Genomic DNA, 14,643 nt, shown 5'->3' with positions numbered 1-14,643 from the left:
CCTTTGCTTCAAGGAGAACACCATCACCTTCTCCAACCTAATCTGATAGCTAAAATTCCTAGTTCCTGGAACCATTCTGGCAAATCTCCTCTGCACCCTCTCAAGGACCCTCACCTTCCAAAAGGGTAGTGACCAGAACTGGGACACAATACTCTAGTTGGGGCCAAACCAGAACGTTATAAAAGTTCAGTATAACTTCCCTGCTTTTGTACTCAATACCTCGATTTATGAAGTCTAAGATTCCATATGCTTTGCTAACTATCTTCAATATGTCCTACCACCTTCAAATATCTACGCACATGAAATCTCCAGGTCCCTGAACACTCTTTAAAACTGTGTCATTAAGTCTAAATTGTCTCTCCCTATCTCTTCTGCCAAAATGCATGACCTCACACTTCTCTGTATTAAATTCCATCTGCCAATTGTTTGCCCATTCTGCCAGCCTATCTATGTCATGTTGCAGTCTATTGGTACCATCTTCACTGTTTGCCTCACCTCCAAGTTTGGTATCATTGGCAAATTTTGAAATTTTACTCTGTATTCCAATATCCAAGTCATTTATATATTTTTTTTATATATATTTATATATATATATGTATGTATAAATATATCAAAGAATGCAGTGGTCCTAGTATTAAACATTGTGGAACATCACTCTCTACCATCCTCCAGTCTGAAAAACAACCATTTACTATGACGCTATGCAGACAGGGAAGCTCCACTAAACAAAGAATAGAATGTCACCTTTTAGTGAGTTAATTTCTAACTTGCGTATCAAGCCAATTAGAGTGGAAAGCATCAGGCTTGCTTGATCCTTTGTCTGTGCTGGTCTCAAGTTGAATACAATTAACAGCAAAAGCAAAATCCCGATAGCAACCTCATGAACTTTGCTGTCAGAGGATATTGGGTGAGAACATGAATAGGACTGAGATCTGTAACCACAGCTGCCTTCCAAACCTGCCCACCACCCTTATCAAATATCCTACTGGCACTCCATCTTGGATTTTCCATTTCAGAGCTTTACATTTAAAGGAATGAACTGAAAATTTTGAGCTGTGGGTTTGGAATTTTCCTGGTGTATGCTAGAAAGATTTAAATGGAAAATCCCAATTTACTGTAGAGGGGCGTGCATGAAGAATCGCCATTGGGTGATACTGGAGAACTGGATTAATTCTTCAGCCATGGACTGTCATCCTATATTGGAGCATTAGAAAACCATCAAATCTTCTCATATATTACGTCAGTCTCCAGCCTTGTTTCTTATCCCTTCAGTGCTATCTAGCCTCTCTGCACTGTACTCTCTAGATTTTGCTACCCTCGTTTCAAAAATATTTGTTACAAAATTGATGCGATATTCACAAGTAAAATTAGTATAATTGCTAACACATTGCATTCATGTAGCATCTTTAATGTTCATAGAAATTTACAACAAGTAAATAGGCCATTTAGTCCATCAATTTTGCATTTGTATTTTTCCCCAGGAGTTATCTAGTCTAATCCTACTTTCATGCTCATTTCCATACCCTTTAATAGTCTTGATTCTTTTCGGGATTATTTTAAAATTGTTGACCAGTGAGAACAATCTATCACTATTTATCTTGAAGACTTCCATCAATTCACCCATTAACCTTCTGAACTTTGGTTAATAAAACACTAAATGCTCAAGTTGTAATTATTTTTCATCCCTGGTAACAACCTAGTGAATCGAGCTGCACATTTTCCATTACTTTTATATCCTCATAATGGGATGTACACAGTTGCCAAAGAACCAACCTCACTGTGCTGTAGATCTATTGCCTGTCTGCACTTACTTCGACTGTTGTTCCTATGTGCAGCACAGGATGGCTTAAATTTACCTTTACATATTAAGTATAATCCTTAATCAGAACAAACCTGTCTCCCTTTCAAATCAAACATTAATATTTTATTTTAGATTTTGTTTTCTCCTCTACTACTTATTTGCAATGTTGTGTGGCATAGACAGGGTTAATGATTGTGAATCAGCAATGCAACATGCAATCTTTTCAAAATAGTATGTTGTTGCCACAGGGCCTTGCCCAGTGTAAGTAAAGGTCAGAGATAAGCTTAGAGCACCACAGCCCCAATTCTATTATCTCCATTCATCATTAGTGAAGCCCTCCACCAGCAACAGAGACTCACTGAATTAACCTTTTATTAAACATGCATGCCACACATAAAAATTAAAGCTTTATACAGTAAGGATACAAAATGTTGCCAACTAACTGAGTGTAAGTAACCTACATACCAAAATTTAAACAACACTTAATAGGCACAGAATTCGTTCTTTGAATTAATACGGAGATTGAAAAATTGCTCTTTCTGATCATCTTTGTTTCATAGTCAGTCAAGCTCAGAGGAAGCCTCCACTTCATCATGTTATCATCAATAATTGTTTGTATCTTGGTACAACTGTGACAACTGGACCAGCCACATAAATACCATAGCTACTAGAGCAGGGAGAGGCTGGGTATTCTGCAGCAAGTGGCTCATCTCATGACTCCCCAAAGCCTCTCACCAAGGCCAAGGCACAAGCCAGTAGTGTGAAGGAATACTGTCCACTAGCCTAAATGTGTGTTGCTGCAACAATACTCAAGAAGCATGCCACCATCCGGAACGAAGCAGCCTGCTTGATTGGCAACGCATCCACAATCTTAAATATCCATTCCCTTTACCACCAGTGCACCGTAGCTACAGCATTTACTGCAGCAACTCACAAAGGCTATCTTTTATCAGTGCCTCCCAGAGTGATGACCTCCACCACCTAGAGGGACAATAGCAACTAGTGCATGGGAAAGTGGGATCAGAAGACAAAGGCTGGGAATTTCCTTACAGCTGCTCCTGCTGTGGCACTGTAATGCCACTGCAAGGTCAAAGATATGACGGCAGAGTGGGAGCGGCTCCACGGAATTTCCCACCCATAAACTTATAACAGAAAAATGTGAATTCAGAACAGATATGGGCAGAACTACTTTACTCAAAGAATGAGAAAGAAAACTGATAAGTGGTAGCAAAGACTTTTGTGAGGATATTTTCTGCATTGATAATGAGATTGTCCATCAGGCTTGATTAGATCAACAATAAAAACTTTCATTTATATAGTGCCTTTAATGCAGAAAACCATTCCAAGGCGTTTCACAGAGACGTAAGGAAAAGAATGGACGCCAAACCAAAAGGATGACTAAAAGCTTCATCATGGTGCACATAAATGAAAAAAATAATCTTAGATAAACAATGCTGTTTTATTCCATTACAATAACATCAATTCCAACCCAAAATGTGCAATAGTACTTCATTTGCTCAACTAGTTTTAGATTAGATGGCTACATATCTCATAAAGTGATGCTTGGTATACATCTTCACATCAATACCTTTGATAGATACATTAACATCTCAAATTTCCATTCTGATACAAGTTGCTTTTCTATTTGCACTGTTCCAGTTTGGGTTCCAAGAATCATGTTATGAGCTCCTGGCATTTACACTACTGATTCCGGATACTTTTTCCTCTCAGAATTCCTGCTTCTGATTGCTACCAGCGACCACTATTGAAAGTGCATGTGGATGAAGGTCAATTAAGGACTGTATTGGGCTTTAGTGTCCTTGCACAAAGAGTGTCCAACTCTCACTGTCTGAGCTCATACATGTAGAATGGTTAGGTGAGTAACTGTCCCCATGAAGCCATATCCCAGATAGGACTCAATACTTGCAGAAGAAAGGGGTAGAGGGGAGAAACTATGGAAAAGAAGCTGAAACAGCAAAGCCTGGAGTACCTCCCCATTGCATTCCATAGGATGAGTGAGTTTAGAATTTATCCCAGTTTTTTTCCCAAAATGGATTGCAAGGGCAGTCAGATAATTACTCATTACGGGCAGCTCCTTCCCAAAGATCAGCCTCCTGTTTCAATACCTGGCTTTCTCCTTTCTGCTTCAGCTGCCTGTATATCAATCCACCACCAGCATCTTATTTTTGGCATTTCTTCAACTTCAAATGGCTATTCAAATTATTACAGTCAATTTTTTTTTATTCATTCATGGGATGTGGGCGACGCTGGCTAGGCCAGCATTTATTGTCCATCCCTTATTGCCCTTGAGAAGGTGGTGGTGAGCTGTCTTTTTGAACCGCTGCAGTCCATGTGGAGTCGGGACACCCACAGTGCTGTTAAGAAGGAAGTTCCAGGATTTTGACCCAGTGACAGTGAAGGAACAGAGATATAGTTCAAAGTCAGGATAATGTGTGGCTTGGAGGGGAACTTGCAGGTGGTGGTGTTCCAAATCATTTGCTGCCCTTGTCCTTCTAGTTGGTAGAGGTCGCGGGTTTGGAAGGTGCTGTCTAAGCAGACTTGGTGCGTTGCTGCAGAGCATCTTGTAGATGGCACACACTGCTGCCACTGTGCGTCAGTGGTGGAGGGAGTGAATGTTTGTGGATGGGGTGCTAATCAAGTGGGCTGCTTTGTCCTGGATGGTGTTGTTCTTCTTGAGTGTTGTTGGAGCTGCACCCATCCAGGCAAGTGGAGAGTATTACACACTACAGGAAAACCATTTTCCCAGAAATTAGTTAAAATACTCTCTACCATGTGAAATAGTCAAAATAAAAGCCACTAGAAACAGCAGTAAAAGAATATTTCACATAGGGAGAACCATAAGGCCTTGTGTTTCACATCAGCCATTATGACTGGTAACCAGGCAAAATTAAATGCTATATTAGCCCTGCCTTAATGACTGTGAATTCCAAAGTGCTAGACCATGGAGTGGTAGAGTGGTATGACTTGAGTTTATTGTCCCTGTTCTGCTCATAGTGTATTTTCTCATTTTAAATGCATTTTTCAGATGGGCAGGGGATTGCTAAGTGGACACCAACTATAACTCCACGGGGAGGGGGGAAAAGTGAACAATCACTCAGTTGCTCTCACACACATCTGAGAAAACATTGATAACATGTTAGTAAAGTCTTTGGAAAAGATCTGCAGCTGTTCTTGTATCCAGGGATAGTATGTGTAACAGAAAGATGCCAAAACAGAATAATAACATTAATTACAGAAAACAGAAAGATAAATTATTACTAAAATCTGGACATAGCAGGCAGCTAAAATCTTAAGCAATATTAAAAGAAAGTTCAATGCACCAGGATGAAGGACTGAGAAAATGTGGCTTCGAAACAAGCAAAAAATTCTGAACATGGAAAATGTTGAAAAGAAATGCCTGATTCATGACAATGCCAAATACGGCAAAAACTTGTGTATTTGCATTGCTCAGCTTTTTCAGTCCACGGTAATCTAACCAGTTGTCCTTAAAGGGACCAGTGGAGGCCACCAAAGAAAATAAAGATGTCAGTTTTCTGGTTTCCATTTACCTTGCTTTGGAGCCAGGAGATACAGGAATGTTCCTCCGAGTTCCATATGCAACACTACATGCAGCTGTCAGCCGCACTCACTCCTCTCCCATTTGCCTGACCACTACCCCCTCCTGGACAATAGCCCAACATCTAAATACAACAGGAGCTGCCAACAAGACGCATTGCTATATCAAGCACATTAAACCTAAAATAAAAGCAAAATAAAAGCAGTTCTGATGAAAGGTCACAGATCTGAAACATTAACTCTGCTTCTCTCTCCCCCAGATGCTGCCTGACCTGCTGAGTATTTCCAGCACTTTCTGTTTTTATTAACACAGTCGACCCATGTAGCTTGGTTCTGTCATCAAGCAAGTTTGAAGCAAATGAACAATTATCACAACATTTGCATCGATTTAGGCTGGGACAGGTTATTGAGAGTCCAGCTAGTTTTTAACTCCATATGTGTTGTGAGTGAATTAAAGGAGTCAATACAAAACTAAAATATTTACTTTAAGGAACCATGACAGTCATTTCACAGAAGACAGCATTTCAAGGAAGCTATTTTTTTCTATCCAACATTAGCTTACCTATTCGTAAAATCTGTCCAGGCTGAAGATAGAGTGTGGCTTTTTTATTGTTCCAAAGCAGTTTTGGACATGCATCAAAGCAAAAATGGCAAATGTAATTGGGGCCAGGCCTCAATTGTACTCTGAAGTATATTAACAGTGCGATCTCACCGGAAGACTTCTGATGCTTGTTGAGCTCCAGCCTGCAATGACATTTTATTATAAAAACATATATTTAAAATTTATGCAGCTGGTTTCCCAATATCCCTCAATAATGCCAGCAGCATATCAGGAAACCAGAAATTTCAACAGCGCACTTGTCAGTGGCTATTTAATCCAGCCACTGTATTTGCAACTGACTTCTGAGTTTCCCGACCAATTAGAATGATGCGACATGTTGACACCATGGGCTGAATTTTACTAGGCAGTGCGCTTCAAAAATGGCAGTCTGCCCTAGTAGACCGCCTATTGTGGAGCCGCTGCGATATTTAGCGCGGCAGCTCATTATAACGAACATGATGCATCACCTCCCCGCCCCCCCCCAATGACATGGAGGGGGCAGGATTTCCATCGCCGGTATCGGCATCGGGTCAGGTGCGCATCAGGTGCTGGGGTCCTATTTAAAGGGCAGCCAGTACAGCATTAATGTTTCAAAACCATTACGGGGAAGCTGCAGAGACAAGGCACTGATGCTTTGTACTCCAGAAGATTCTGCTAATTTTTTTCACAACCCCAAATTCAGAAGATGTCAGAGTGGCATCATGTGGCCCCACTGTTCAGTGATGTCTCCCTGCTCACTCTCCTTCAGACTGTGCGGGCAAGGCAGGAAGTCCTCTTCCCCAGCGATGGCAAGAAGAGACCCTCCCGCCTGACCAAGGCAGCTTGGCTGGAGGTGGCAGAGGAGGTCAGTAGCCGTGGGGCCATCAGGCATGACTGGGTCCAGTGCCGCAAGAGGATAAATGATCTTCTTCGCTCCGCAAAAGTAAGTGGCACATTAGATCAGGGCTCTCCTGAACCTTGGTCTGCCCACATAGTGTGGCACATCCATGCCAATAACATGGAGGTTGTGCTGGGAAGAATGACGTGACATAAATTGCTGATTGTGTGTTGCTGCAGTAAATGCAGGTCAACGCTCTGAATCAACCCCGGTGTTCCACGATACCTCCCCCACCTCGGAGGAAGAGATACCCTCCGAGGAAGCAGCATTCCATGACACTAACGCACCTTCCACCAGCGCAGATAGTCACCTCGGTGGGTATCCGGTCAGCCTTAGAGTCTGGGGCACAAGCTGGTGAGAGTACTGTACAGGCATCCGAACAGCTGTCTGAGGCTGAGACAGCCGATGCCCCTGACAGTCGGAGGGCTATGGGTGGTCAGGCCTATGCTGAGCCCCAGGCTGCTGATGACCCTCTAATGTTGACAGCACAGGGCATGCTGGAACTGTAGCAACAGTCATGGCAACATCTGGTGGAGATGCCATAGGCCATGCGCAGCCTTGAGTGGACAATGAGAGAGTCCATCCAAACCCTGCGAGCTACCATGTCCGAGGCACATGAGTGCATGGCGTCATCCCGGGAGAGGACGGCGTTCCTCCTGGAGAGCCAGATTCCATTAATCCATGCTGAGCTGCAATCCCTCGCTGAGGCCATCAGATCCTCAGATCAGTGGCAAGGCAAGAGAGAGACCAGGGGCATGGAGACTGTCCCTGCCCCTGGTCCTTCCCGGAAGAGCAGAGGGGTTCAAATGAGCCCTGAGTTGGAGGAGGTGAGCCTGCGCACCATATCTGGGGTTTCCCCTCAAGGTGATTCCAATGTGGACGCCAGACCCTCCGCCCCTCCGCCCCTCCGCCAGTGAGTCAAGCTCCAGCAGCAACGTCTGAGGAGAATTCTGCATTGATGCAGGATTCCGCCAGCCAGCCGCAGCCTTCCAGGCCTCGTGCGCACAGAGAATGACCGCCGAATTCATCTACAGCCAAAGGGCAATCAGATCAGCAGCCTTCCTTCAGTCAAGCTGTCAGCGCGGAGGTTGCACCATGAAGGAGCACTTGCAAACGTTTTCAAAAAAAACATGACACAAATGGGTCTGCATGGGTGACACTACACTGTAGAAGGTTCTCTCACTAAATGTTATTCACCAACATGTGTGTCGTTTTTACTGTGTGAATGTCGAGTGCCAGCATGTACCAATCATGTCACCTCCCTTTACATCATTGGCCTTTCAGATCTACCAATGTGTGGAATAACATCATGACCATGCCAGCATTACTCATGTGCATCTCCACAGATGCAGTAACAATGACAATGGCTCAGTCTGCTGCTGCCCGTAATGATGGAGACCACGATGTTGCAGATGTGGACTGCTGCACAACAGGTGAATAAGGGTGCTGTGTGGCTTGCAGAGCACATGGTGGTTTTTGTAGTGTGGAGAACTGTTGATCAATAAGACGTTGTCATGTATCTCTTGTTCACTGCTCGCCCTGCATGCGGCGCCTAGATGCTCACTGTCCTCCCATGCACCTTTCCTGCTGCAAGCCCTCTGCGTCCTCATCATCCGAGGATGAGTCCTGCTCACATCTCTCCTCATCCTGCAAGTCATCCCCCCTCTTGAGTGCATAGTTGTGCAGAGCACAGCAAGCAGCAACAATTCGAGCTACCCTTTCCGGCTCGTACTGCAGGGCACCCCATAATCTATCCAGGCAGTGGAAGTGCTTTTTCAGCATTCCGATAGCCTGATCAATGGTGGCTGTTGTAGCTACGTGGCTGGTGTTGCATCTCTCCTCTGCATCACCGGTGGGGTGTCTCACTGGTGTCAGGAGCCATGTCTCCAAGAAGCCACCCCTTGATCTGAGCCTGTTCAGTGAACAGCAAAGGCCACTTGGGACTGGTGCTGGATGATAGCATCATGGCAGCTGCCTGAAAAGCGGGCACAGATTTGCACAAAGCACTTACAATGGTCACAAATTAGCTGCACGTTGAGTGAGTGGAAGCACTTTCGGTTTATGTGTGCAGCTGGTTGGCCGGCAGGAGCCTTGATGGCCACATGGGTGCAGTCTATGACCCTTTGCACCTGAGGGAATCCTGCGATGGAGCCAAAACCGATGGCCCTCTGGACCTGGCTTGCAGGGTTATCCTGAAGCAGACATAGTCATGGTTACAGGGCATCAGTGTCCTCCCTGATTCAGCGGTGTACTGCTGACTGTGTGACCCCACATAGGTCGCCGATGGGTTCCTGAAATGATGCAGAGGCGTAGAAACTGAGAACCGCTGTGACTTTGAGGGCCACAGACGTAAGATGTCTGGGTAAGGGTAGGCGGTGGCATTGTGGTATTATCACTGGACTAGTAACCTAGAGACCCAGGGTATTTCTCTGGGGACATGGGTTCGAATCCCACCACAGCAGAAGGTGGAATTTGAATTCAATTAATCTGGAATTAAAAGCTAGTCTAACGATGGCCATGAAACCATTGTCGATTGTTGAAAAAACCCATCTGGTTCACTAATGTCCTTTAGGGAAGGAAATCTGCTGCCCTTACCTGGTCTGGCCTACATGTGACTCCAGACCCACAGCAATGTGGTTAACTCTTACACGCCCTCTGAAATGGCCTAGCAAGCCACTCAGTTGTACCTAACCGCTACGAACTCAATAAAAAGGAATGAAACCGGACGGACCACCCGGCATCGACCTAGGCACCGGAAACGACAACAGCAAACCCAGCCCTGTTGACTCTGCAAAGTCTCCCTTACTAACATCTGGGGGCTTGTGCCAAAGTTGGGAGAGCTGTCCCACAGACTAGTCAAGCAACAGCCTGACATAGTCATTCTCACGGAATCATATCTTACAGACAATGTCCCAGACACTGCCTTCACCTCCCACCGGCAGGACAGACCACCAGAGGTGGCGGGACAGTGGTATACAGTAGGGAGGGAGTTGCCCTGGGAGTCTTCAACATCGATTCCGGACCCCATGAAGTCTCATGGCATCAGGTAAAACATGGGCAAGGTAACCTCCTACTGATTACCACCTACCGCCCTCCCTCAGCTGATGACTCAGTACTCCACCATGTTGAACACCACTTGGAGGAAGCACTGAGGGTGGCAAGGGCACAAAATGTACTCTGGGTGGGGGACTTCAATGTCCATCACCAAGAGTGGCTCGGTAGCACCCCTACTGACCGAGCTGGCAGTGTCCTAAAGGACATAGCTGCTAGACTGATTCTGCGGCAGGTGAAGGGGGAACCAACACAAGGGAAAAACATACTTGATCTCGTCCTCACCAATCTGCCTGCTGCAGATGCTTCTGTCCATGACAGTATTGGTAGGAGTGACCACCGCACAGTCCTTGTGGAGACGAAGTCCCGCATTCACATTGAGCATACCGTCCATCGTGTTGTGTGGCACTATCACTGTGCTAAATGGGATAGATTTCAAACAGATCTAGCAATGCAAAACTGGGCATCCATGAGGCGCTGTGGGCCATCACCAGCAGCAGAATTGTACTCAACCACAATCTGTAACCTCATGGCCTGGCATATCCCCCACTCTAACATTACCGTCAAACCAGGACACCAACCTTGGTTCAATGAAGAGTGCAGTCGGCATGCCAGGAGCAGCACCAGGCATACCTCAAAATGAGGTGTCAACCTGGTGAAGCTACAACCCAGGACTATCTGCGTGCCAAACTGCGATTCCATAACCAATGGATCAGATCTAAGCTCTGCAGTCCTGCCACATCCAGCCGTGAATGGTGGTGGACAATTAAACAACTAACTGGAGGAGGTGTCTCCACAAATATCCCCATCCTCAATGATGGGGGAGCCCAGCACATCAGTGCGAAAGATAAGGCTGAAGCATTTGCAACAATCTTCAGCCAGAAGAGTTGAGTTGATGATCCATCTCGGCCTCCACCTGAAGTCCCCAGCATCACAGATGCCAGACTTCAGCCAATTCGATTCACTCCACGTGATATCAAGAAACGACTGAAGGCACTGGATACTGCAAAAGCTATGGGCCCTGATAATATTCTGGCAATAGTACTGAGGACCTGTGCTCCAGAACTTTCCGCGCCCTTGCCAAGCTGTTCCAGTACAGCTACAACACTGGCATCTACCCTGCAATGTGGAAAATTGCCCAGGTATGTCCTGTGCACAAAAAGCAGGACAAGTCCAATTTGCCAATTACCGCCCCATCAGCCTACTCTCAATCATCAGTAAAGTGATGGAAAGTGTCATCAACAGTGCCATCAAGCGGCACTTGCTTAGCAATAACCTGCTCAGTGACACTCAGTTTGGGTTCCACCAGGGCCACTCAGCTCCTGACCTCATTACAGCCTTGGTTCAAACATGGACAAAAGAGCTGAACTCAAGAGGTGAGGTGACAGGGACTGCCCTTGACATCAAGGCAGCATTTGACCGAGTATGGCATCAAGGAGCCCTAGCAAAACTGAGGTCAATGGGAATCAGGGGGAAAACCCTCCGCTGGCTGGAGTGATACCCAGCACAAAGGAAAATGGTTGTGGTTTTTGGAGGTCAATCATCTGAGCTCCAGAACATCACTGCAGGAGTTCCTCAGGGAAGTGTCCTAGGCCCAATCATCTTCAGATGCTTCATCAATTACCTTCCTTCAATCATAAGGTCAGAAGTGGGGAATTTCATGGATGAATGCACAATATTCATCACCATTCGTGACTCCTCAGATACTGAAGCAGTCCATGTAGAAATGTAGCAAGACCTGGACAATATCCAGGCTTGGGCTGATAAGTGGCAAGTAACATTCGCGCCACACAAGTGCCAGGCAATGACCATCTCCAACAAGAGAGAATCTATCCATCTCCCCTTGACATTCAACAGCATTACCATTGCTGAACCCCCACTATCAACATCCTAGGGGCTACCATTGTCCAGAAACTGAACTGGAGTAGCCATATAAATACCGTGGTGAGAAGAGCAGGTCAGTGGCTTGGAATTCTGAGGCGAGTAACTCACCTCCTGACTCCTCAAAGCCTGTCCACCATCTACAAGGCACAAGTCAGGAGTGTGATGGAATACTCTCCACTTGCTTGGATGGGTGCAGCTCCAACAACACTCAAGAAGCTCGACACCATCCAGGACAAAGCAGCCCGCTTGATTGGCACCCCATCTACAAACATTCACTCCCTCCACCCCGATGCACAGTGGCAGCAGTGTGTACCATCTACAAGATGCACTGCAGCAATGCACCAAGGCTCCTTAGACAGCACCTTCCAAACCCGCGACCTCTACCAACTAGGACAAGGGCAGCAAATACCTGGGAACACAACCACCTGCAGGTTTCCCTCCAAGTCACACACCATCCTGACTTGGAACTATATCGCCGTTCCTTCACTGTCGCTGGGTCAAAATCCTGGAACTCCCTTCCTAACAGCACTGTGAGGGTACCTACCCTAAATGGACTGCAGGGGTCAAGAAAGCAGCTCACCACCACCTTCTCAAGGGCAATTAGGGATGGGCAATAAATGCTGGCCTGGCCAGCAACGCCCACATCCCATGAATGAATAATAAAAAGAAACAGAAGCCCATCAGCTGCAGGTCATCGTTGAGCAGGGCACAGACATGTATCACTGCCACTCGTGACATCTGCAGTCACCTCTGACATTGGCACTCAGACATCTGCAGGTATGTCATGCGGGACAAGTAGATGCACGGTGATCTATAGTGCCAAGGTAGCCTTGTGGGCTGCTGCTGCTCACAACCTGGGGTTTTCTACATGGGCTGCACCTGCCTCTTGGTTTTGCCTGTGGTGCATATGGCTCTTCACAACAAGCGGATCAATGATTATAGGGTGTACCATCCCCTTCTTCAAGTTTAAACTCGGTTCCTTCGGTTCCTTCACTTCTTCAAAGGTACCTAACGGGGTAGAGATTGATGTTGACTGGTACATCAGGTGCTTTCATGCATCAACTATGTGGCGTGGCATGGCATTGGCCATCTTAGTTTCCACTAAGAGTGGCACAGCATGACCACATTCAGATTGTAGCAGCTGCATTGATTGGCCCAGCAACCAGAATACCTGTACACACCTACCATTTATGGCACCCTCCCCATACACAGGCTTCCCGAAGTGCCATTGTTCCTTCACTCACACAAACAATCAATCGCGCAGAGTGTCCCGCTTTACGGAGGGAGGGTGTACAGTTGATCCCTTGATGCCTGCAGAGTTGTGTCCCTAGTAAGACCATCCCCCTCCCTACACATATGTAGAGTTGTGCCCCTAGTAAGACCATCCTCCCACCTCCTTTCATGCCTGCAGAGTTGTACCCCCGGTAATACCATCCCCCCTCCCACCTTCCTTCATACCTGCAGAGTTGTGCCGCCAGTAATGCCATCCCCCTCCCACCTCCCTACATGCATGCAGAGTTGTGCCTCCAGTAATACCATCCCCCTCCCACCTCCCTACATGTATGCAGAGTTGTGCCTCTAGTAATGCCCATCCCTCCTCCCACCTCCATCCAAACATGCAGAATTGAGACCCATCTCAAAAGACTTACCTGTACAGGCTCCAATGACTGCTACTTCTGCTGTCCTGCCAGCTTTCATTTTTTGTGAATGAGACGGCACCCATTCACAGGAATACGCAGAACTGTGGACTGAGGCAGCGGGATGCATTACGAGGCAAGGTAAGTAACACTTTGAATATTTAAGTTGGAGTGCTGCCGCCGAGCAGCAGTGGGGGGCCGATCCGAGGTCCCACCAGCACCAGTAAAATAGGGCGGGCCTTCCCAGCATCAGGGAGCATGGCAGGCCTTTCCCAGAAGTATTTTCCGGTTCCCACCCTGCCATGATCCCCAATGTCGGGCGGCTGGAAAAATCCAGCCCCATGTATCAGTCTCTTTCCACTCCAATATTTAAAGTTACATTAAGGTGCTCAGGATTGAAGTGTTATGGAAGTGTTTTGGAAAAGCCAGAGCCTGCACAAATGAAGGCTCAATTTGGCAAGGCAGCACCATGCTTCAGCAATGGAGGTGATGCTGTAGGCTGTAAGGGCCCACAGGGAAATTCTGCTCCCCATGGATGGGAGAAAGAAGGCATGGCCTGAAATGACTAAGGAGGTCAACAGCAGGAATGTGGTGCCTTGCTTTTGGATACAGTGCCACAGGAGGTTCAACGACCTGGTCAGGGCAGGAAAGGTAAGTGGCGTGGCACATTCAAATACAAATCCCCTCACTCTGCCTTCCCCAGCCTTCTCCTGCACCAGCACATCTTTCAGGTGCACCCATCCTTTCTGTTGAGGCACCTCGTCATTTCCCCATCTGATCTACAACTTGACACTTACCCTCATCTTATAGCAACGTCATATCCATCCCTCATAGTGACCCTCCAAAAGGATTGTCGTTCCATCCTCAAAACATTCCACTGCTCACACAGAGGTCTTTTCTTTCTCTCCTTGCAGGAGAAGAGAACACAGAACACCAGGAAGAGGCAGAAAACTGGAGATGCCCTCCAGTCATCTCCATTTTGCCAGCTGCAGAGGAGGAAATGCTGGAGATAAGCCAGATCTAGACATGCCTGTCCATTGGAGATAGAGAGATGAGCGTCTCCCAGCTACCTGGTGACAGATTGACTTTACCAAGCCACAAGGCATACAACACTCACTCAGGTTGACTTGATGACAGCAACCACTGAAATATAATGATCTGCACAATGATGAAAAAGAACTCTTTCACCTTGTCAGTTCTAATTTCTGTCTTTCAT

The sequence above is a fragment of the Heterodontus francisci genome, chromosome 5, assembly GCF_036365525.1.
Source record: "Heterodontus francisci isolate sHetFra1 chromosome 5, sHetFra1.hap1, whole genome shotgun sequence".
Taxonomy (NCBI): domain Eukaryota; kingdom Metazoa; phylum Chordata; class Chondrichthyes; order Heterodontiformes; family Heterodontidae; genus Heterodontus; species Heterodontus francisci.
Note: the sequence above shows the minus strand (reverse complement) of the source record.